Consider the following 22705-nt stretch of genomic DNA (forward strand, 5'->3'; position numbering starts at 1 on the left):
GGGTGAGTGGGGGTGGGGCTGACAAAATGCTTGGGAAAATCAGGGGAGAAGGACCTACTGCGGCACATGGTGGTTTCCATCCATGGTCTCCACAGTGTGCAGAGCACCTTGGTGAGGTGCATGTCGCGGAGAATAATTGCTCTCCTCACAGCAGCTGGGAAACAGAACAGTCAGGAAGGGGCTGGGTAAGATATGGCCCCAAGGCCATTTTCCTAGTAGCTTACTTCTAACTCAGCCCTACCTCCTAAAGTCCTAGCACCTCTCAAAACTATGCTAGCACCTGGAGATGAAGCCTTTAGCTGATGAACATGGGAGGGATGGGGACAGCATCTGAGTCTCATAGAGCTATGGCCCTTCTTTACAAGTTACTTTGGAGACAAGGCTAGTAGATGTTGATTCACTTACTTGGTAACTGTCAGGGGTCTCAGCTGGGATTTGAACTCATGGATTTAAATACATGACCTATTGGTGCCAAATTTCTTATCAACGTTTCAAATAAAATAGTCTGAAAGTAAAGACAGTGGGGCATCAAATCACATCCCACCCTTAGGGGCTTTCACTGGCAGCTTGTTTTTACACAATACTAAAAAATAACCACCAGAAATGTAGGGGATACAAACATCGTTTCCTGTGCTTGGCACACTCTCCAGGTCCTGTGAGAACCTCAGCATTTGCTGGATCTGGGGACTGGAACAAACTCTTGAAAAACCAAATCATGCAATAGGACCACCCAGTCCCCAGAGTTGGACCCCTGAATCAGTTCTGCCTCCAACTCTCTGGGGTCACCTCTCTCCTCGGGCAAATGGAATATTCATCAGTGTTAACAGTCCATTAGTTACTGTTCAAAAAGTTCTTAGCCAGGCAGTGGTGGCACATGCCTTTAATCCCAGCACTTGGGAGGCAGAGGCAGAGTCAGGCAGATTTCTGAGTCAAGGCCAACCTAGTCTATAGCCTGAGTTCCAGGACAGCTAGGGCTACACAGCAAAACCCTGTCTTGAAAAGCAAATAGAAAGAAAGAAAGAAAGAAAGAAAGAAAGAAAGAAAGAAAGAAAGAAAGAAAGAAAGAAAGAAAGAAAGAAAGAAAGAAAGAAAGAAGGAAGGAAGGAAGGAAGGAAGGAAGGAAGGAAGGAAGGAAGGAAGGAAAGAAACAAAGAAAGAAAGAGGAAAAAAAAGAAAAAAAAAAGAAAAGTTCTTAATTAGGTTAGAAATGGGCTCAGTTTGTAGAATGCTTGCTTAGCATATATGAAGCCCTGGGTTCGATTGCAAGCACAAAATCCACCAGGTGTTGATGGCACATGCTTTGAATCCCAGTGCCTGGGAGATGGAAGTAAGAAGATCAGGGTTCAAGGTTGTAATGAGGTCAAGGCCAGTCCAGAGTACATGAGATATTGTTCCAAAACCAGAATGAAACACCAAAAGGAGGGGTGAGGAAGAAAGGAGGAAAAATTGATTCTCAAGACATAGCCGTTCTAGAAGTAATTACTGTCATTTTGTAAGCAAGAAATATTACATGTAGGGAAAATGCAATCTTCCAGTCAAGCCCTGTACCAGTCTTCAGAGTTCCAGGGGCTGGCCAGGGGCCTCTGCAGTTTCTTCTCTGAGGACTAGACAGGGAGCACTGGAGACCACTGGCCTTCTGATAGGTGATGAATTTTGTTGCATCTGTGGGCTCTGGTCCTCTCTGATTTCTGCTCTCATAGTTCCTCACAGAGCCCATCTGTGAGCAGGCCTGATTCCCAGACTCCTGAGGAGGAGTTCACTCTGCACGTCTGGCTCTGTCTGCTGGCCTTTCCTATTTCTCTTTATGGGAACTCGGGGCTTCTTCAGGCTGAAGGAAGCCGAAGAACCCACAGAGAGATGTTGCTGCTGCCCAAACTCCAATGAGTCAGCAACAGGGGTTTAGACAAAATCCAAAGCTTTTGTAAGAGATAAAATTTTATCTGGGATGGCTTGGAGGTCAGCAGCTGATCATACAGAGAGTCTTTAAAAATTGTGTGTGTGTGTGTGTGTGCATGTGTGTATGAATTGTGTGTGTGTATGTGTGTCTGCATGTGTGTATGAATTGTGTGTGTATGTGTGTGTGTGTGTGCATGTGTGTATGAATTGTGTGTGTGTATGTGTGTGTGTGCATGTGTGTATGAATTGTGTGTGTATGTGTATGTGTATGTGTGTGTGTGTGTGTGCATGTGTGTATGAATTGTGTGTGTATATGTGTGTGTGTGTGTGTGTGCATGTATGTATGAATTGTGTATGTATGTGTAGGTCAGAGGATAACTTAAAGGAATCTGTTCTTTCCCTCTACCCTGTGGCTTCAGAGGATGGACCTCTCATTACTAGGCCTAGTAACAAATGCCTTTACCCACTGAGTTGTCGAAGCAGCCCAATACTGCTGTTCTTAAAACACGAAAGTTGTTCTAGCAATCATTTTTATAAGGCTTCTAATTTCAGTGCTCCAGAACTGAGTTTCTATTGGTCTAGATTTCATGTTAGACTTTTTGCATTTCTCAAACGCATAAATGGATGACAGTTTTATCAATTGAAAATTAGAATTTAAGCCAAATTCTGCATTGAATGAAATAGAAATGAAAACAAACTGCATTGGATGTTGAGGTGTGTCAGTGATGTTGTGAACAGACTCCATGCTCAGGGGAACAGACTCCATGCTCAGGGGGACAGACTCCATGCTCAGAGGAACAGACTCCATGCTCAGGGGGACAGACTCCATGCTCAGGGGGACAGACTCCATGCTCAGGAGGACAGACTCCATGCTCAGGAGGACAGACTCCATGCTCAGGAGGACAGACTCCATGCTCAGGAGGACAGACTCCATGCTCACGAGGACAGACTCCATGCTCAGGGGGACAGACTACATGATCAGGGGGACAGACTCCATGCTTAGTTGGAAAGATCCATGCTCAGGTGAATAGAGTCCACAGTCAGGGGGATTGGAGCACCAACGGAATGCTGCCAACCAATGAATGACCTCTTGTGACTTGTTTTTAGTGTGATCAAGTGTGCTTGTAGAATAGAAATGACTGATGTGCCCATGCATGGATCTATTGCTTTCACTTTGCCTTTCAAAAGTCTGTGATACTCAGCCAATGCTGTCCTCATAGTATAAGCTTGTGGGCTTTGGGAATGAAGTTTTATTGAGATAGCTCACCTAGACTGGCTTATAGGTTTTGGCATCCTTTTTGATAAAACGTATCTTAATAGGTTTTAGATATTTTTGGCATTTTATTCCATCTTGAACAAAGATGTGTGTGTATATGTGTTTACTGTAGGAGACGGGGGGAGGGACAGAGGGATGGATAAAAGGTGAGGAGGAAGAGAGAAGGGAGAAAGGGGGGACAGTATTTATTTTTTAGTGGATTGAGATAGCAATTCAAAAACACGTTACTGTGGAAACAGACAAAAATGAAAGTCTGACAGGACCCTTGGAAAGTTGGTTATGGTAGAGTTGTTCTGTCTTCCCCACAAGCTAGTGTCCAGTCATGGTGGGCATTCACATAACTGGTGACCTCTCTCAGGAGATGCTCTCGGACTAGTGATGCTGACATTTCAGGAATCTTTCTTAGGCAGTTGTTGTTTTAATGATTTTTACTTTGTGTGTGTGTGTGTGTGTGTGTGTGTGTGTGCGCACTCGCATGTGCCAATGTGTGTGCCATAACACATATGTAGAGGTCAAAGGTCACCTTGTAGGAATTTATTCTCCCCTTCCATCATCTGGTGATTAAACTCGGGACCTCAGGTTTAGCAGCGAATGCCTTTACCAATATCTCCATGGCCTTTTTAAAGAAAACTTAGTGGTGAGTTGAGTCATGGATGCCATCCTGGTACTAGTGTTCCTAGTGGTGGTTTCTTGAAATGAGAGCTCTTATCCAAAAGGCGTGATGGAGACTCTTATCAAGAAAATCTTTGAAAAGTTGATTTATTATTTTAAGATAGGGCCCTATGCAGTCCAGGTTAGCCTGCAGTTTGCTGTATATCCATCCTCTTGGCTCTACCTCCTAAATGCTGGGACTTCAGACAAGAGCCAGTTTTATTTGATACTGTAGATGGAACTGAGGATATCATGCATGCTAGACCAGCTAAAGTATATCCCGAACACCTAGATTAGTTTGCAGATCGAATACTTACCATCTTAGGGTTTCTATTGCTGTGACAAAACACCATCACCAAAAAGCAAGTTATTTGGCTTACATTTCCATATTGCTGTTCATCCTCAAAGTAAATCAGGACAGGAACTCAAGCAAGACAGGAACCTAGAGGCAGGAGCTGATGCAGAGGCCATGGAGGGGTGCTGCTCATTGGCCTGCTCCTCATGGCTTACTTGGCCTGCTTTCTTACAGATCTCAGAACCAGCAGCCCAGGGATGGCAACACCCACAATGGGCTGGACACTTCACCACTGATCATTAATTAAGAAAATGCTTTACAGCTGGATCATATGGAGGCATTGTCTGAGTTGAGGTTCTCTCCCGTCAGATGACTCTAGCTTGTATCACATTGACACACAATCAGCCGCACACTCACTGTGTGCTGGGGTTGGAGGAATTTGGAGGTGAAGAGAATGTAGACATGCTTGCTTGGGGACACACCCACCAGGTTGGCCGCAGAGGAAAGATCAATCTCGTGACTGATGACAAGTAAACCTCAGAGAGCAAAAGGTTTGTGTTAGTCTCCAAGAAACAGACCTAAAGGTGGATTGGCCAAACTGAAAGACTTACTCTTAAGTTTATATAGAATATAGAAACCCAGGAAAAAATAAAACATTTGTTTAAAAAGATGAAGCCTTTTCTTTGAGAGAACACTTTAGCTTAGTACAGGTTGGGTGTCCCTTATCCAGTAAGTTTAGGAAAAGAAATATTTCCAATTTCAATTTTTTATTTTGTGATTTTTAGAGTATTTTCATATGCCTAATAGGATCTCTTGGGGGATAAGACTCGAATCTCTACATGAAATTTCATTCATGCCCATGTGTACCTCATACATTCAGCCTAGATCTGGTTCTGTGGTGCTGTTTGTGCCAGTCTTTCAACAGCGACCCAGCACATGAGGTACAGTGTGGAGTTTTCCACCTTGGAGGTGTATCAGGGCTCAGAACAGTTTGGATATTCAGGTGAAGGATGTTCAGCCTGTGTGTACACTAGAATTGGAAGTCCAGCTCAGAATAAACGGTCATATTTCCCAATACATGAGTTGCTCTAAGTGTGCCCCATGTTTTAATCCACATTTTGTGTAGTTGAGTGTATCTATGATTGTGCAGAGGAATTCAGAAGCATCACATGGTTTATATACCAGTTATAACTTTTACAACTACTAAAATTCTGGCTTCTTTGGCACACAGCATCTTTTCTTTCATCTTTTCATGGTCATGTGTCCCCAGCTTGCATAACTGATGAAAGGTTCTGAGGTGTTCTGTGCAGTGTTTGTGGGATTTCATTCATAGGAAGCATTGCTGGCACTCTCCAGTGCCAACTACTGAGCTCCATAGACACTGAGACACAGATGTGTATCCTTGGGGTAGGTAAATAACCAGAATAATATATCTTGACAGCATGATATGCCTGTGATATTCTGTAAGAGGAAAAACACACTGAGGCAGGAGGATTATAAAGCTAAGGGATACCCTGGGCTATACTGGGCAACCCTGGGCTATGCTGGGGAAATTACTTAGACCCTGTCTCAAAATAAAAAGTTGAAAAATGAAAGCAAAGGCTGCCTGTAGCTCAGTGGTATTCACCTAGTACATGCCTAGCATGTTTGAGAAACTGTGTTTAGTCTCTAGTGCCAAAAATAATGGAGGAAGGGAGGGGAAGGAGGGAGGGTGTGCAGGAGGGAAAAGATGGGCATTAACACTTGCTGGGTGTGTCTTTGAAAACAATTAGATTTTAGAGATTGTAAACAACAAGCTATATGAATTAGGATGAGTGGTCCTGCCCACACTTAGCACACACCTAGCTGTCAGTGGCCAGTAGCTGCCACTTTAGGTCGACTGAGGGACTCCTGTTTTTGCACGAAGATGCCCCACTCCCCTCAACCTTTTCTGTAGTGGTGGGGTGCTCATGGGATCCTCACTGGGGGTTCTGACAGTCATGGAGACCAGGCCAGTTCTCCACTGAGCCCTTGAGGACTCACAGCTCAAGGACTTCAGGCCTTCCCAAACAGCTCATTCCAAGTACTTAATTAAAAAAATAATAAACAATTCTGATGCAGGGTTGGAACTAGTAAAAGAACCAATAAAAATGACCATAAAGTGCCTGACAAATAGAAAATGTTTAATAATACTACAGTGCTTTATGGGCAAGGATTTGCCCCCTGGCGTGGAAGACAGGCCCTCCCATCCAGGCCTTTCTCTTGGCAGGCAGAACTTGCCCAGCAGGAACAGGTTGGTGAAAGGATTCAGCCCTCTTGGAGTCACCCGACTTGTTTCTGCTGCAAGAACATCTATCTCTAGGAAGTGACAGCCACAGGCATGTAGACGTTTCATTGGTGATGACAGTTCACAAGGAACGAAGGCTGCGGACCTGGGAGCCCCAAAGAAAAGGAAAAGACAGAGTAAAAAGAAAGCTTGGGGAAGGAGAGGGGACACTGCCTGCAGCTTCGCAGGAAGGAGCTACTCCCTTTGGGGATTCCCTGTTGATTCCGGTAGAATGCAGGGGACGCAACAATTCAAGTTGTGTAAACAGCTAACCTGGGTGTCCAGACACTTCTCAATTAAAGCAGACACTGGGAACATAGCAGCCCCTGCTATATTCTCAGACGCCTAGCAAGTGCATATTTGCACACCTTTAGTGCCCTCTCCATGGAAGGAAGCATAGGCCAGGCTCTTGGTTGTCTCTTTCCTGGGTGAGATGTAACAGCAATGGTAGCATCCAGAAGACTCTCCGTGCGATCTCTGCAGCCTCAGTGGATTCCTCCTCTGTTATTAAATAAAAACAATTCTACTTTTAAATCTGGAAAATCAACAGAGACGCCACACACAAAAATTAACCAGACCAAAAGTCTCAAAAGCTTCTGCCTTTAAAGGACAGATTTACAACTTCTCTTTAGCAGGATTGTGGCTATTATATTTCAGGTGTTTATTAATCGAATAGCATGAACAAAGGACTTCCTGTCCTACAACACGTCTGATGGGCTGATACCATGGCTATGAAGTGTCTAATTGTAAGGTACTAGTAGTCCAGGTGCCAGGCAAAGGGATGATCCACACCTCAGGAGATGGGAAACTGTGTGTGTGTGTGTGTGTGTGTGTGTGTGTGTGTGTGTGTGTGTGTATGTCTGTGTGATGAAAGGTCTCAACATGTTCAGTATGTAAAACAATGTGTAACTTGGAAGTTATAAATTGTTTATTTCTAGAAATTTCCATTGAGTGCTTTTAGAGCACAGTTGACCAAAGTAACTGAAATCTTTGAAAACTTGATCTTTTGAGTGGGGTGTGTGACTTGTTCTAAGCCCACAGTGAAGTTAGTGATGTGGTTCTGTGGTGCAGAGTGTTTTGTCTGGCATGCCTGATTCTTGGAGTTTGATTCCCTAGTAATAAGAAATAAAAATCTTGAATTAGGGGCTTAATAAATTATAGCTTGAAAATTCTGTGGTTCGGAGATTGACAAGTTGAGGGGGAGGGATAGAAGGATTATATAACATATATTCCTGATTTTCAAAATACTCTTAACAGTAAGATCAAGGATTTATGAAATAGCATAGCAAAGTGTTTATAAGCATCAGTGACAGAATAGCAATATTTCCAGGAAGCAGCTCTAAAACTATCTATCTTACAACTAAGGTAACGATCAAATGACCCAAACCATCAAGTTATCAAAAAAGGCAGATGTTAAATTACAGGTGTGCCAGCTCAAGCAACTCACGACAACAGAGGAAAGTGACCAAGCTCTGGATCTTCTCGCTTCCCCACGGTGGGGGTGGCTTCATTATTCATATAAACATGTTTAAAGCAATAACATTTAAAATGACTTCTGGGTGTTGGCGGTGTGGCTTTGGTACTCAGTGGCACGCCCCATCGTGCTGATACTTTCCCTAGTTACTGTCAGCGGCTTATAGCAATAATTTCCCTGTCAGGTTGCTTGATACCGGTGAAACACAGTCTACATTTGTTTCTGTAAATTAATAAAAACACTTCACCACCTAGGATCATTTACACTTCATCCTTAAACTTTTTTGTATTTTTTTCCAATAATAGTTTTAAGAATAGTCTTGTGGTCATTATACCACTAAAGATTCCACCCAAATTAAAAACAAGAAAACAAGAATATGAGGCTGTCTTTAGTGTATTGCGTAGAATCGTAGGTACCATTCTTCATGGAAACTTCACCAGCAAGAAGCAGGATGTCATCTTCTCAACCACCCTTTCCTAAGAACAGACTTGTGAGTTTCAGGCTCTGCCTCTCCTGCTGGAATGCTGAATCCATGAAAAATGAGCTTTCTCCATTTTGTTCTGGGTCTTCCAAAATGGGTACTCACAGAAGCTATTCAATTATTATTCAACAATGAATAATTATTGAATGAATGAACAAGTCAGAAACCTAGTCCTAGGTTTGGTATTCAACAACTTCACATCTGAGTCTTGATTGGCTTTATAGTAGCTTTTTTGGGGATTAGATTATTAGACTTCTGTGCATTGTTGCTTCATAGGCATATATGTATATACATAAGCATATGTATATATATGTATGTATATATATGTGTGTGTGTGTGTGTATACATATAGACCTCCTCTCCTCCAGTAGTTCATCCTTACAATTGACTACACAGTAGCTGGCTGTGTGTGTGTGTGTTTGTATACATTTCCATAAAGACTCACTATGCATTATGTGTGTATAATCCTCACCACAAGTTTATAGGCTAAGAATGCAAAATAATGTGCTCTAGCAAGTAGTTGTTCATTAAAATAGAACCAAAGTCACCAAACTGCATTATACGCCTCCAGCACTTGGGTCCCATCCCTACAAAAGCAGGCTTACACACTGACTGAACACTCATGGTGACATTGTCACAGGAAGTCTCCATGTGACACTGGCAAGGGAAGCTGTGACTGGTTTCATCTGTTCTTCCAGATAAAGGTGGTCACTGTTGCATGAGTTTTATAAAATGTAGAGCTTCCTAAATGCAAAGAAAAGAGTGTGTGTCATCCGGGTGCAGGTACACGTATAACATGGTGCACAAGTGGAGATCAGAGGACAAGCCCGGAGGTCATTCCTCACCATCCACCTCCACTGAGATGGGAGTCTCATGTTGTTCAGCATCCTGTCAATAAGACTGGTTAGTCCACGGCTTGGGAAATGCTCCTGTCTCCACCTCCTATCTCCATTTAGGAGCTCTGGGATTATAGAAGTAAACTACTGTATCCAGCTTTATGTAGATTCATTCTGAAGCTCTGGTCTCAGCAAGCACTTCACCCCTTGAGCTATCTCTGCAGCCAGCATTTCCTAGTTAATGCTGGTTTTAATTAGAGGACAGTGAACTCTGGAACACATGTTAGCCGAGTTCCTTGAGAACTTAACCTTCCGCTTGGGTAGGGAGACAGAAGAAGCCCATCTGGGATAAGAACCAGGGTCTGTTGAGGGTCGAGAATTGGTCCCACCCCCACGGAGTTGATTCTCCTCCTGATGCTAACGCCTCTCCTCCTGCCTGACCTTGAGGGGCTGGGGCATTATGCCTCCCCCTGGCCTTTCTCATCCTGGATGGGCCACTCAAAACCTAAATGATTCCTCAGTGGGCGCATCTTTCTGTTCTCAGTGCTCTCCCCCTGAAACTCGTCCTGTCTCTCTGACTCCCATGAAAGAAACCATCTGAGGTGTACCTGGGGGACCAGCAGCATAGAGCAAATGCTGATTCATAGCTGGATCGTGGGGTCAGCATTTGAGAAGGAGAGATGCTACCCTACGCTAAGCTCCACCCTGCCCTGGCAGTCCCTCAGAAGACCGCCAAGCAAGATAGAGGAGCTGAGTAGGCCTAGAAGGATCAAGAAATGGTGTCAGCCCAGTGATACGCATGGAATTTCTTTCTGACCTGAGAACCTATCTTGCCAAAATAACTGCAAATAAAATGTTTTTAAATTGGGTCAAAACAAATACTTGGAGGGACATAATTTTCCATAGCTTGGATTTTTTTTTTTGTTCCTGGTACAAATTTCAATATTAGGTCAGGTTTTTAATGTCAAACATTTCTGTGTACTCTATAATATAGCATCTATTGTTATTTCTAGTTACCACTTATATGTTGGGAGAGAAACAGAGAGGTTGTCTTTTTTATAATACACTTATAAGCATTGGACTTACTATATTTGAACCAGTGGTTATAATTTTTTAATTGTTTTTAATTTGATATATGTAGAATAGACTACAAAAGAATAAAGGTTAGTGAGGTGGCCTGGTGGTATAGTCCAGTCATCTCAACTACTCAAGAGGCTGAGGCAGGAGGATCAGAACCCACTCAGGCTGCAGACTCATCTCAAGACCACCTGGGCAATTTAGTGAAACCATATCTCAAAAAAAAAGTAAAATGAGGTTTGGGGATATAGCTTAGTGATAACCTCCTTGCCGAGCATGTGTGAGGCTCTGGCTTCAATGCCTAGTACCATGGAGAGCTTGACTATTCATAACCCCAGTCATTTATTCTTAGGTAGTCTATTCTGTAGGTACAGACACTCCATCGGTACTGCTCTCTTTCCCATGCCCAGTATGTATTCAGAGCTGAGATGCAGTTGTAGAATATTCTATGGTATCATTTAACATTAGTTCTTTTTTTTTTTTTCCTGCTACCTCTCTTCCCCAAGCTGAATGTAAAAAGGTTTCCCCGAATTGTTATTTCCTCATCTGAAAATATAAAGAACAAATTGCTTGGTTATGAAGATTAGGAATAAAAAGCTTTTCCCTGTAGCTCACAGAAAAGTATCCTGTTCCTTAAGCCCTTGTTGTATCCTCCCTGTGTGCCTGGCACAACACTGTCCTCTGTGGACCGGGGGAAGACAGCACCGTACACTGTAACATACGTCCTGATTCTGTTGCCTTTCCTCCCTTGGTTCTTAGTGCGCAGCAGAAATCACATACAGCCCGAATAAACCACCAGCTCTGTAACTGCAGTCTCGGTGAGAGGGCGTCTGGTTTGCAGGCGTGAGTCCTCTATGGGTAATGAAAGCCAGGACTGAGGTGGAGCTTCCCAGGGTCAGCAAGACCCCAGCCTCACGCCTGCCTTTTCTCTCCACAGATTACTCTTGTCTCTCTAGACCTCACACTGTCTTTCCATCCTGTTCTGTTCCCATAATCCTCATCTCTCCTCTACCCTCCCTCAACTCCAACCCACAGAGATACAGCCAAGAACTCTTATTTCAATGGAAATCATTTCATTTTCCCAGTCACGGGATGTGCAGAATGTGCTCTAAGCGCAGGCACAGAGCAGTACTGGGGAATTTCTAGGGGGCCTGTACAGGTGGGGCATTGTTATAACTTGGGTTTGGGGAGTAGGACAGTAAGAATTGTATACCTGGTGCTTTAGAATAGCAAGGAAATAAGTATCTCCCATGCACCAAAACTGGTCCTAAGTGAGGATGGTCTGAGAGAAGAAAGGGGCCAGAAGGGCTGGAATCCTTGTCTGGGTTGCTGTCAAGATGAGATGAACAATGTGCGAGGTCCCGGAATGTCAGTCGTGTTGACACAGACCCTGCTTTACCTCCGAAAGCTTCAATCTTGGACCTGTCTTTTTGATTGTTCACAACTGTGTGAATTAAAATCAGTATTCTCAGGGTGATTTGTTTTTGGAAACTTGTGCTCTGTTCTAGTGCTCTTAACCCCCATCTCCTCCCCACCCTTCCCCGAAGTGTATATGTTTGTGCGGTGTCATCCTCAGGAACATTTGAGGCGGGTTCTAATCGGCCTGGAGCTCACAAGCTAGGCTGAGCCATCTCTACACTCCTTTCCTTTTCCATATAAAAAAATGACATCTCAACTAAGTGTATGCCCAGCTTATAATCCCAGCACTAGGGAGGCGGAGGCAGGAGGATCAGTTTAGAAATCATTCTCAGTTATACAGCAACTTTGAGACCATGATGGGATGCATGGAGCTATGTCACAGTTCATCTCCTCCATATATCATAAATAATGTTTGATATTAACATGATAACTAATGGTGTTTAAATATACTTACTAGTTATTGGATCATTAACACAATACACCTACTTTCCTTTATGATGTATTCTTTGATTTTACTTCTGAATATGCAGACAGAGAAAAGGCAGGAAAAAGGATCTGAACCTAGAGACATGGTAGACAGAGGGAAGTACCCCAGCAAAGGGCCTTATAAAAGAAAGAGCAGGAACAGTCCAGCATGCTCCAGAACAGGAGGACCCCGATCGGGAGCACAGAGACTGAGCGAGGTGCTGAGAGAGGCAGCCAAGGGCAGGTGATGAGGATCCTGTCCAGGGCTGCGAGGAAGATTTCAGGAAGGTGGGGGACGGGTGGGGTGTGGCTAGGGGTGGGGTGGGGACAACTAGCTGCTTTTCTGGGGTTGGTTTGGGGATTTATGGTTTTGTTTTGTTACAGGCTCTGTCTCACTGAGATGTGACTGTGAGCTGCACTGCTGCCCAGATCAGGGCAAAGGTCCTGGGGTTAGGATGCTGGAGAGGGTGAGAAGTGGGTGGGTCCTTGGGAACTGCAGCCACAGAACTGGAGACTGATTCTGAGGGTTGAAGGAAAGAGTCTCTGTCATGACCAGAGAGACAGGGCAGGCGTCCCTTCGGGAGGCTGAGATGTGTCAGGGGTATCGCTGAGGGGTTGTCACCTCGGTCTGAGGTGACCAGACCTAGAAGTATACCGGTTAAGGTGATTACTGAAGCCAATTGTGTAGGTAATTTTGCTTAATCAGACATGATAGGAAGAGACAAGAGTGGACACGCTGCAGACGGCAGGAAGTGGGAATGGGGAGCTTGACACAAAGGCAGCAAGGTGGTTTCAGCAGCAGTAAGCTATTAAGGGAAGGGTTCTGGGAAGACATGGTGGCTGAGGTGTGGCAGCTGGGTTGGCCAGGGGGGCCAGGGTGAGGGTGAGGCCTTCTGGAGTCTCTTAGGAAGGCTGTCAGTCAGTCAATCATCTTGGCAAGGGAGTTTGAGGAGGGATCCATGAATTGCAATAGGGGCTGCTGCGGGGGGAGTTGTAGTGCAGGCCAGGGAGGTGAAGGAATATGCAAAGGTTCTGTGCCTTTAAGAAGAGGGACCAATTCTTGATCTTAGAGCATAAGTTATTGGTGATCTGTTCAGGAACTTTTCCCCTGTGCCTATGTCCTCAAGGGTTTCCCCCAGTTTCTTTTCTATTAGTTTCAGTGTGTCTGGTTTTATGTGGTGGTTCTTGATCCACTTGGAGTTGAGCTAAGTACAAGGAGATAAGAATGGATCAATTCGCCTTTTCCTGCATGCTGACCTCCAGTTGAGCCAGCACCAAGATCAAGAATTGACAAATGGGATCTCATAAAATTACAAAGTTTCTGTAAGGCAAAGGACACCGTCAAAAGGACAAAACAGCAACCAACAAATTGGGAAAAGATCTTCACCAACCCTATATCCGATAGAGGGCTAATAGCCAATATATACAAAGAACTCAAGAAGTTAGACCCCAGGGAACCAAATAACCCTATTAAAAATGGGGTACAGACCTAAACAAAGAATGTTCGCCTGAAGAAATTTGGATGGCCAAGAAGCACCTTAAGAAATGCTCGACATCATTAGCCATTAGGGAAATGCAAATCAGAACCACGCTGAGATTTTACCTCACACCAGTCAGAATGGCTAAGGCTAAAAACTCAGGAGACAGCAGATGTTAGTGAGAATGTGGAGAAAGAGGAACACTCCTTCACTGCTGGTGGGATTGTAAAATGGTACAACCACTCTGGAAATCAGTCTGGCAGTTCCTAAGAAAACTGGGCATGATACTTCCAGAGGACCCTGCTATACCACTCCTGGGCATATACCCAGAGGATTCCATGACATGCAATAAGGATACATGCTCCACTATGTTCATAGCAGCCTTATTTATAATAGCCAGAAGCTGGAAAGAACCCAGATATCCCTCAATGGAGGAATGGATACAGAAAATGTGGTATATGTACACAATGGAGTACTATTCAGCAATTAAAAACAATGAATTCATGAATTTTTTAGGCAAATGGATGGAACTGGAAAATATCCTAAGCAAGGTAACACAATCACAAAAGAATACACATGGAATGCAATCATTGATAAGTGGATATTAATTAGCCCTGAAGCTCTGAATTCTCAAGGCACAATTAGCATATCAAATGATTCCCTTGAAGAAGGAAGAAGAGGGCCCTAATCCTGGAAAGGCTTGATCCAGCATTGTAGGGGAGTACCAGGGCAGAGAAAATGGAGGGGGAAAGATAGGAGAATGGATGGAGAGAAGAGGACTTATGGGACATATGGGGAGGGGGAACTGGGAAAGGGGAAGGCTTTTAGAATGTAAACAAAGAATATAGAAAATAAATAAAAAATTTAAAAAAAAGAAGAGGGACCAACAAATTGACATAATCTGAATAAAAGATCTGGGGTCAGGACACAGCAGCATTCCAAGGATAGGTAGACTGGTGGGCTTTAGACTGCCTCATTAAATTTTAAATGTACCTTTAAAAGTTATAGGTAGAAAAGATTAGCTTAGGCTAGACCAGCACTGCAGCCTCTCCACTAGGTCAGAGGGACCCTGCCTAGCAGGATTTGTGTTCTAGAAATAGTATGAAGGTGAGGCGGGTGAGAGGGAGTTCTGCCCTAAGGGATTCTGGCTCCCTATTTGCTAAATAAAATTCCCAATCAATTTGAGTTCAGCTGGAATTTGAAATCGGCCAGAGTCAAAGCTGAGGATCTAGTTCTCCCCCGGATCACACAAAGGTCAGGGAATAGGAACACCAAAGTCAGGCATGATGGTTCCTGTCTGTTAGCTTAGTACCTAGAAACGGAGGCAGGAGGATGGCTGAAAGTTTGAAGCCAGCCTGAGCTACCAGTGAGACCTTGTCCCTGCCTCCCCCCAACACACACAAAGTTCATACATAAATCATTGGAAAATGTCACTGAAATAGGGCAACCCACAGCTGTGCAGCACACTAGGCCTGTGGCTTATTGGAGTTAAAATTACCTTTTGGTCACATTACTAATTGATTTTAAGGAAGATGTCTGTGTGCAAGAGTCACAGTCTAGGTTTCAGGCTGAGCTTGGCCTATGTAAACTTGACATATAGGTTGGGGGAGGGGGAGACAGACTTCTAGTCCTGTGCCGTCCTGTCCCATGCTGTCCTGTCCCATGCCCTCCTGTCCCATGCTGTCCTGTCCCATGCCCTCCTGTCCCATGCTGTCCTGTTCCATGCCCTCCTGTCCCAGATCACGGCCCCTCCCCCTCCATGGGCACACACCTTTTTTTCTGGAAAAAAAAATTTCTGTTATTTGCAACAACTGTAGTTTTTAATTTATGTTTGTTTGTTTGTTTGTTTGTTTATTAATTGGTTTTTCAAGACAGGGTTTCTATGTGTAGCCCTGGCTGTCCTGGAACTCAATCTGTAAACCAGGCTGGCTTCTACCTCTACCTGACTCTGCATCCCTTGCGCCGCTGTCAAAGGCTGGCACCACCACTGACTGGCTTATTTATTTTCTTAATAAACCATTTTAAGAGCAGCTTGGGTTCACAGGAAAATGGCTGGAAAATTAGAACTTCCATGGATCTCCTATATAAAAAGAATCTCCCAAGCTGGCTTTGGGGGCCCAGGGCCCAGGACATAAGAGACACACGCATGAGAATTCAAGGCTAGCTTGGGCTACATACAGTTTTCAAGCTAGCCTGAGCTACCTAGTGACAGCCTGTCTCCAAATATAAGATAAAAAAAGAAAAGAGGAATTGCAAACAACAAGAAACCCTCCCAGCATCTATTCCCGGAGCTGCACGCTGCCTTCAGCTGAGGCACCACCTCCACAGCTTCCCTGAGGGTTGCTCGTGTGCAGTCTCCTAAGTTTGGATAAACACGTCCCCCAAGAGAGTCGCACTGGAGAGTGGCACTGTTTTGAGAACCCCCTGGGTTCCTCGTGTGCATCCCTCCCCCTCCCATTCATTAATTCACTCACCATTCACTCCAGTCCTCATCTATGTCAATGTAACGATTTGTTTTCCCATCTCACCGGCCCGGAAGGTCCTGCAGTGCAACCTTATTAATAGGTTTGTTTTGGTTTGAGTACACAAAAGAAGAATTTAGCCACTGACCTGGAATTAATGACTTTAAAGCATCAAGTCCCTCGGTTTGTGTAATTGTCCTTATCTAATGCCAGCTTTGCTCTCTCTGTCATTAGCCCCACTGTTAAAAGCTCTCTGTAGTTACCGCTTCAGCAGAAACTTCCTTCTCCTTCTTTGGCTATGGAGGAAAACAGCCTTGGCCTATCCCTCCCTAATGCCTGTCGGCTGGGCACTGCTACCACCTCCCCCATTTCCTCCACCCTAGCTTCTTTCTAGGAAGAGACCTTTGACTTCTTAGGATGTCTGCCACAGCCTAAGAGGCAGGAGGTAGCAACATTGAAGGATTAGCAGAGAGGCAGTGTGGGGTGTAAGCAGGTACAGCACCATTGTTCATAATTTAGTTCCTTACTGGTTCTGCTTTATGTGATGCATGCATGCAGGTGCACACACATATGCAAACACGTGCACACATGCACACTCACACACACATGCATACCACACACATGCTCACTCACACACACACACATACACACATATGTGCGCGTGCGCGCGTGCGCACACACGCACACCACACCATGCACACACACACACACACACACACGCAAACATGTGCATACCACACCATGCACACATGCACACTCACACGCATACCACACACATGCTCATTCTCTCTCACACACACACACACACACACACACACATGCTCACTCACACATACACACACACACACACACACACACACGCACACACACACACACATGTATATGTATGTGAGTGTTTGTATGCACCACACATGCATACTCTCTCACATATATACACACACACACACACACACACATGTGTATATGTATGTGAGTATTTGTATTTGTATGCGTCTGAGTGTCTGTGCACGGGTGTGAATGTACATGTCTGTACATCTGTGTGAGTGTATTTGTATGTGTGTATGTATATGTATAAGTGTGTGTATGTGTGTATGCTTTTCTGAGTATAAGTGCACATGTGTACACATGCATGTGGGGGCCAGAGGACAACATCAACTGTCCCACAGATGCTGCCTACCTGGTTTTTAACTAGCTATTTGCTTGCTTGCAGCTGTCTGTCTATTCATTCATTCTTTTATTCACGTATTTAAATTATTTTGTTTTAAACATGCGTTCTCAGAGATGAGAGTGTAGTCTATGTTCTTGCAAGACCTTCCTAGCTCCACCGTCTCCAGCCCTGCCGTTAAGGTGAACTAACTGTGTGTGCGTCCACAGGAGTCTAGTTCAACGCTTCTATAACCATAAACCAGCCCTGAGAATTCTGAAACTGCTGGAGCACAGTGTAGATCGATCTTCCTTTAAAACTAGGCTTCCTTCCTGTGCCTGTGGCTCTGTATTCAACACCCACAACCCAGGTCTGCCTGGGAAGAAAGTATGCTTTTCATGAAAGGGACAGCTTATGTCTGCTTGCTTGTGTTGTTTTGTTTCTAAGACTGAGTCTGGACCCCAGACTGACCTTGAATTTGTGATCTTCCTGCCTGAGCTCCCAAGTGTGGAGATTATAGACATGTATGTACCTTACAGTTGGCTAACAATTACATTTCTTACAACATTTAACAGTAAAAACTTTGACCACTTCTATCTGGAAAATTAGTTTGAAGGAAAATCAGTTCTTTGTGAAACATTAGCCTCTTGAGATACTAGAGTACATCTGTGGTGGTATTTTTAGCGTCATAAGGTAATTGCAGTGGTTAAATGAGATATCACATGGTAAGGGTTGAACATGGCTCATAGCACCTCCAAAACACTGCCTGTCATAACTGCCACCAGTGGACTCACAGAATGTCCCCACCTAAGCCCCTGGTGGTGCTCTCTGCCAGAGCACTTTAGCTGTTAGAAAGCTGACATCCCTTCCAGCCCCAGGGAGAGATGGTACTGCCCTAACATCATTCCTCACCGGCTATCAAATAGTACTTTCCTGGAGAGATGGCTCAGTGGTTATGAGCACTGACTGCTCTTCCAGAGGTCCTGAGTTCAATTCCCAGCAACCACTTGGTGGCTCACAACCATCTGTAATGGAATATGATGCCCTTTTGGTATGCAGACATTGAGGAAGACAGAACATCATGTACATAAATAAATAAATCTCATAGATAGCACTTTTCTCTTTAAAAGAAGGTTTCAGATGCTCTGCAGTGGCTCACTAGGGAGAATTCTTGCCTAACATTCTCGAAGCCTGGGTTTGATCCCCAGAATCCCATCAATTGGTATGGTGCACTTGCGGGATGGAGACAGGAGGCCCACAGGAGAGTTCAAGACTTGGTTTTAATTAAGTTTGAGAATAGTTTTAGATAAAGGAGTCACTGTGTCAGGAAGTTAAAATGTGTCTTTGGAGGTTAAAATGGAAGTTGCCAGCCCAGCACTGAGACAGACCATGCCATGCCAATTAAAATAGGGTGGCTCCTATCCGCTCAGGGTCTTCAGGACCAGCCAAACTAGAGTAAACGTTCTAGAAGAGAGAACCAAAAGGCGCTCATTTTAGTCTACTTTTGGGACATATCAGAACAAGTATGTGGAATTGCACGGCACCAACCTGTCAGTACTTGTTTTTAGGGTGTTTTTTTTTTCAATTCTCATTTGTTATAACTTCCCATCCTTTCCCCTTCCTATCACTTTAGAAATACCTCTGAGTCAATTAGCATAGTGTCGACATCCACCTCAAACTAAAGCTCTACCTTATCTTCATCTCACTCTCAAAGAGGTAATCATTTCAGCTTAAGTGGCAATTAAAAAGTAAGAATTAAACTTAATAACCTCCACGGGGTATCTGAGGTCTTCTGCTATAGCAAGCCCTTTCAGTCTTCAGTCCTGTGGGCGGGTCCCATCTCCGATGCAAGTTCACAAGGTTACAGGGCTCCTCTGTACCACAGAGCGAAGGTGGCGAGGGAACCTTGGGTGCCTTGGAACCCAGAACCCTGACACACACTTTCCAGTCACTTCTCTGCCAAACCTCCTTGAACCTCAGTCCCTTCCCGGTTTTCAGATCTCGGAATATCTCTTTTCCAGCCTCACCCTCACGAGCTATTCATTATCAAAATGTTAATATGCAAATTCTGTGTCAGAGCTACTAACTCAAATGTGGTTCTGTGTTAGGAGATGAACATTAATTTAGTTAAGTGTATTGTCAGCTTTGACGTTGAGGACACACTCATGCTAATTAGAGCAGGTAGAGTGAATAGACTCCCGCTTGAGCTGTCTCATTAAAACTGAGCAGAATTGATTTTGATGCTTTCTTACAGATTTTTAAATTAAGGGTAACAAATGGTAGCAATTGGCTCTGAATGCATAGGCTTTTACCACAACCCCTCTCCACAGCCCCTCTTACATTTTGAGTATGCTAATGTCTTACCTCCTATCTTCCCTTTATTAGCATCCAACTAAATTATATTAAGCAACTGAATATAGCTTCACAAAAAGACATAGCCATCACTGCTTAATTTCTTTAACACTTTAATAGATATACATCAAGTATATGGGTTAGGATTGCAAAAATATTATTAAAATTATAAAATTATTCCGGCAATGGAATATGAGTCTCAGTTTATATAAGTGGTAAGTGAATATTAAATTTTGGGCCATTTTCTCTAAATGGTGAAGAGCAGACGAGAAAGTTACGACCATCATTAATTTTTTTTAATTTTATTTGATATATTTTTTATTTACATTTCAAATGATTTCTCCTTTTCTGGTCCCCCACTCCCCAAAAGTCACATAAACCCCCTTCCCTCCCTCTGTTCTCCCACCCGTCCCTTCCCACTTCCCTGTTCTGGTTTTGTCTTATACTGCTACTTTCCAGAACCAGGGGCCACTCCTCCATTCTTCTTGTACCTCATTTGATGTGTGGATTATGTTTTGGGTATTCCAGTTTTCCAGGCTAGTATCCACTTATTAGTGAGTGAATACCATGATTGATCTTTTGAGTCTGGGTTACCTCACTTAGTATGATGTTCTCTAGCTCTATCCATTTGCCTAAGAATTTCATGAATTCATTGTTTCTAATGGCTGAATAGTACTCCATTGTGTAGATATACCACATTTTTTGCATCCATTCTTCTGTTGAGGGATATCTGGGTTCTTTCCAGCTTCTGGCTATTATAAATAGGGCTGCTATGAACATAGTGGAGCATATATCCTTATTACATGGTGGGGAATCCTCTGGGTATATGCCCAGGAGTACAACCATCATTATTAACTTGATTATATATTACCTTTTAGCCTAAGATGATTGGAGGGCCATTGCATTTTCATATATAGAGATTGAGAATATTTAAAAATTTGTCTCAATAAAAGCCTTTTCCATAACAGTAAAGGCATGTTGTGTAAGTAAGCAGTTACTATTTGACCGTCCCCAGAGCCTTACCTGTGCAAACATGTGCATTTAACGCACAGAAAGGAGATAACTTGTTCTACTTCTTACTTCATACCAATGATCCATCCTAGTTGGCAGGAGCTGGACCCGGGAGGATTGTGAGTTTGAGGCTAGCCTGGGCTGGACAGCAAGTGTCTGATTTCTTTCTTTTTTTTCTTTTGGATTTTGGTTTTTTGAGACAGGGTTTCTCTGTGTAGCCCTGGCTGTCCTGGAACTCACTCTGTAGACCAGGCTGGTCTCTAATTCAGAAATCTGCCTGCCTCTGCCTCCCAGAGTGCTGGGATTACAGGCATGTGCCACCACCACCCGGCAAGGTGTTTGATTTCAAGAAGAGAAGTTATGTTCTGTATTTCTGAGTCATTTCTTTTCAAGTGAGAATTCTTTACACAGTGATTAGTCAAAGTCATCATTAAGAGCTTTCTGAATACAGGCTAAAAACAGTACTTAGGAGATTTAAACATAATTATGTTTTTTAAAAAGAGAGAGGAAGAGAGAGACCCATAGAGAGAGGGGGGGGAGGAAGTATGAATGTGCACACATGAACCCCTGGAGCTGGATATGCAGGTGGCTGAGAATGTGGGTCCTGTGAAAGAAAAATATGGTCTTGCCTGACAGCCACCTGTGCTGGCCTGTCTTATGTCAACTTGACACAAGCTGTAGTCATCCAAGGGGAGGGGAATCTCAAGGGAGAAAATGACTGTAAGATCTGGCTGTCGGCAGCCCTGTAGGGCATTTGTTATTAATGATATGGGAGGGTCCAGCCCATTGTGTGTGGTGCTGATCCTAGACTGGTGGTCCTGGGTTCTATAAGAAAGCAGGCTGAGCAAGCTAAGAGGAGCAAGCCGGTAAGCAGCACCTCACGGATTCTGCATCAGCTCCTGCGTCCAGGCCCCTGCCTGTGTGAGTTCCTGCTTTGGTCTCCCTCAGCAGAGCATGCTTCTAGAATGTCAGCCCAATAAGTCCTTTCCTCCCTAATTTGCTTTTGGTTATGGCGTTGCACATAGTAATAGAAACCCTAAGACATCATCTCTCATGCCCGAAGTACAACCATTAATTTATATACGAGTTGTGTTTAAACAGCTTTGAGGATGAAGTAAAAGTCGGAAAAAGAATTACGTAGCTGCATACATATTTGTTTAGGTTTCTGAGAGAGGGTTTTACTGTGTAGTGCTGGGTGACCTGGAACTTGTCCTGTAACTCACATGGCCTGGAACTCTCTCTGGCCCTCCTGCCTTGCTCCCCAAGTTCTGGGATGATGGGCATGTCTCCCACCTCTGACTCTCCTTGTTGACGCTCTTGATGACTAATATCAGAAGCTTGCTGATGAGCTCTACGTGAGCTGCCAAGGGGTTGCCTCTCTAGGTGCTTGCGTCCCAACTATATTCTCTGCAGGGTAGACATGCTGGGATTGCATAGTTCGGCACCCAGGAGAAAAGAGGAGAGACGGAAGTAAGGATGGGAGAAACAACATAGGTGAGACTGAAATCTTGGGCCCTCAAACATTGTCGATAATTTAAACATATATAATGATTATTTGCAAATTTTGAAAGCTAGTATTAAAATGTGACAAATTTCATTGTGTTTTGTTTTTTTGAGTTATGTTCTAGTTGCTAAACAAAACTTTTCTGTGACTTGATACTTTTGTCTAAGAGGTTTTTTTTAAAGAAATAATAATCATAAAAGACACGATGATCACTGTTGCCAAGATGGGGAAACTGAGGTAACAAGCACATGCTCTCCCCCACCCCAGGTTGTCCTCTGCCTCATTCTGTTTGAGCGTCAGCGATATTTTTCCAAATTGAAAATTTGAAGTGCGGCTGTGAACTCACAGTACTGTACCTGAAAATAGTTCACGCTGTCATGAGATGGTGTTACTTTTATCACAGAGTTAATATCCACCCTGGTTCCTTGTGGCCTCTCTCATGGTGTGGGTGCTTAACTATCAGGAGCCTACGTTGCTACATTCTGTTTCTCGAAGCATCTCTTCCGTCCCCGGGGTGAATCTTGTGGTTTCCCCTCTCCACCGCTGCCTGGTCTCCGTGTTACCGTGGTCCTGGCTCTG

General features: G+C 43.9%; 1 protein-coding gene and 1 long non-coding RNA gene across 6 annotated transcripts in view; one reads left to right on the forward strand and one right to left on the reverse strand.

The window, feature by feature from the left end:
• Kctd1 (potassium channel tetramerization domain containing 1) overlaps nucleotides 1-22705 on the forward strand; it is a 208215-nt gene that overhangs the window by 122599 nt on the left and 62911 nt on the right. The gene's annotated exons all lie outside the window — the stretch shown is intronic.
• On the reverse strand, nucleotides 6266-16426 carry LOC127663853 (uncharacterized). Of its 3 annotated transcripts, XR_007973043.1 has the most exons (4): nucleotides 16264-16426; nucleotides 16128-16195; nucleotides 6792-6924; nucleotides 6266-6529 (listed from the first exon to the last, which is right to left on the reverse strand). It is a non-coding gene; the product is annotated as an uncharacterized LOC127663853 (long non-coding RNA). The 3 variants fall into 3 exon arrangements; XR_007973042.1 differs by lacking the exon at nucleotides 16128-16195 and having other exon boundaries at nucleotides 16264-16422; XR_007973041.1 differs by lacking the exon at nucleotides 16264-16426 and having other exon boundaries at nucleotides 16128-16251.

The sequence above is a fragment of the Apodemus sylvaticus genome, chromosome 13 (assembly GCF_947179515.1).
Source record: "Apodemus sylvaticus chromosome 13, mApoSyl1.1, whole genome shotgun sequence".
Taxonomy (NCBI): Eukaryota; Metazoa; Chordata; class Mammalia; order Rodentia; family Muridae; genus Apodemus; species Apodemus sylvaticus.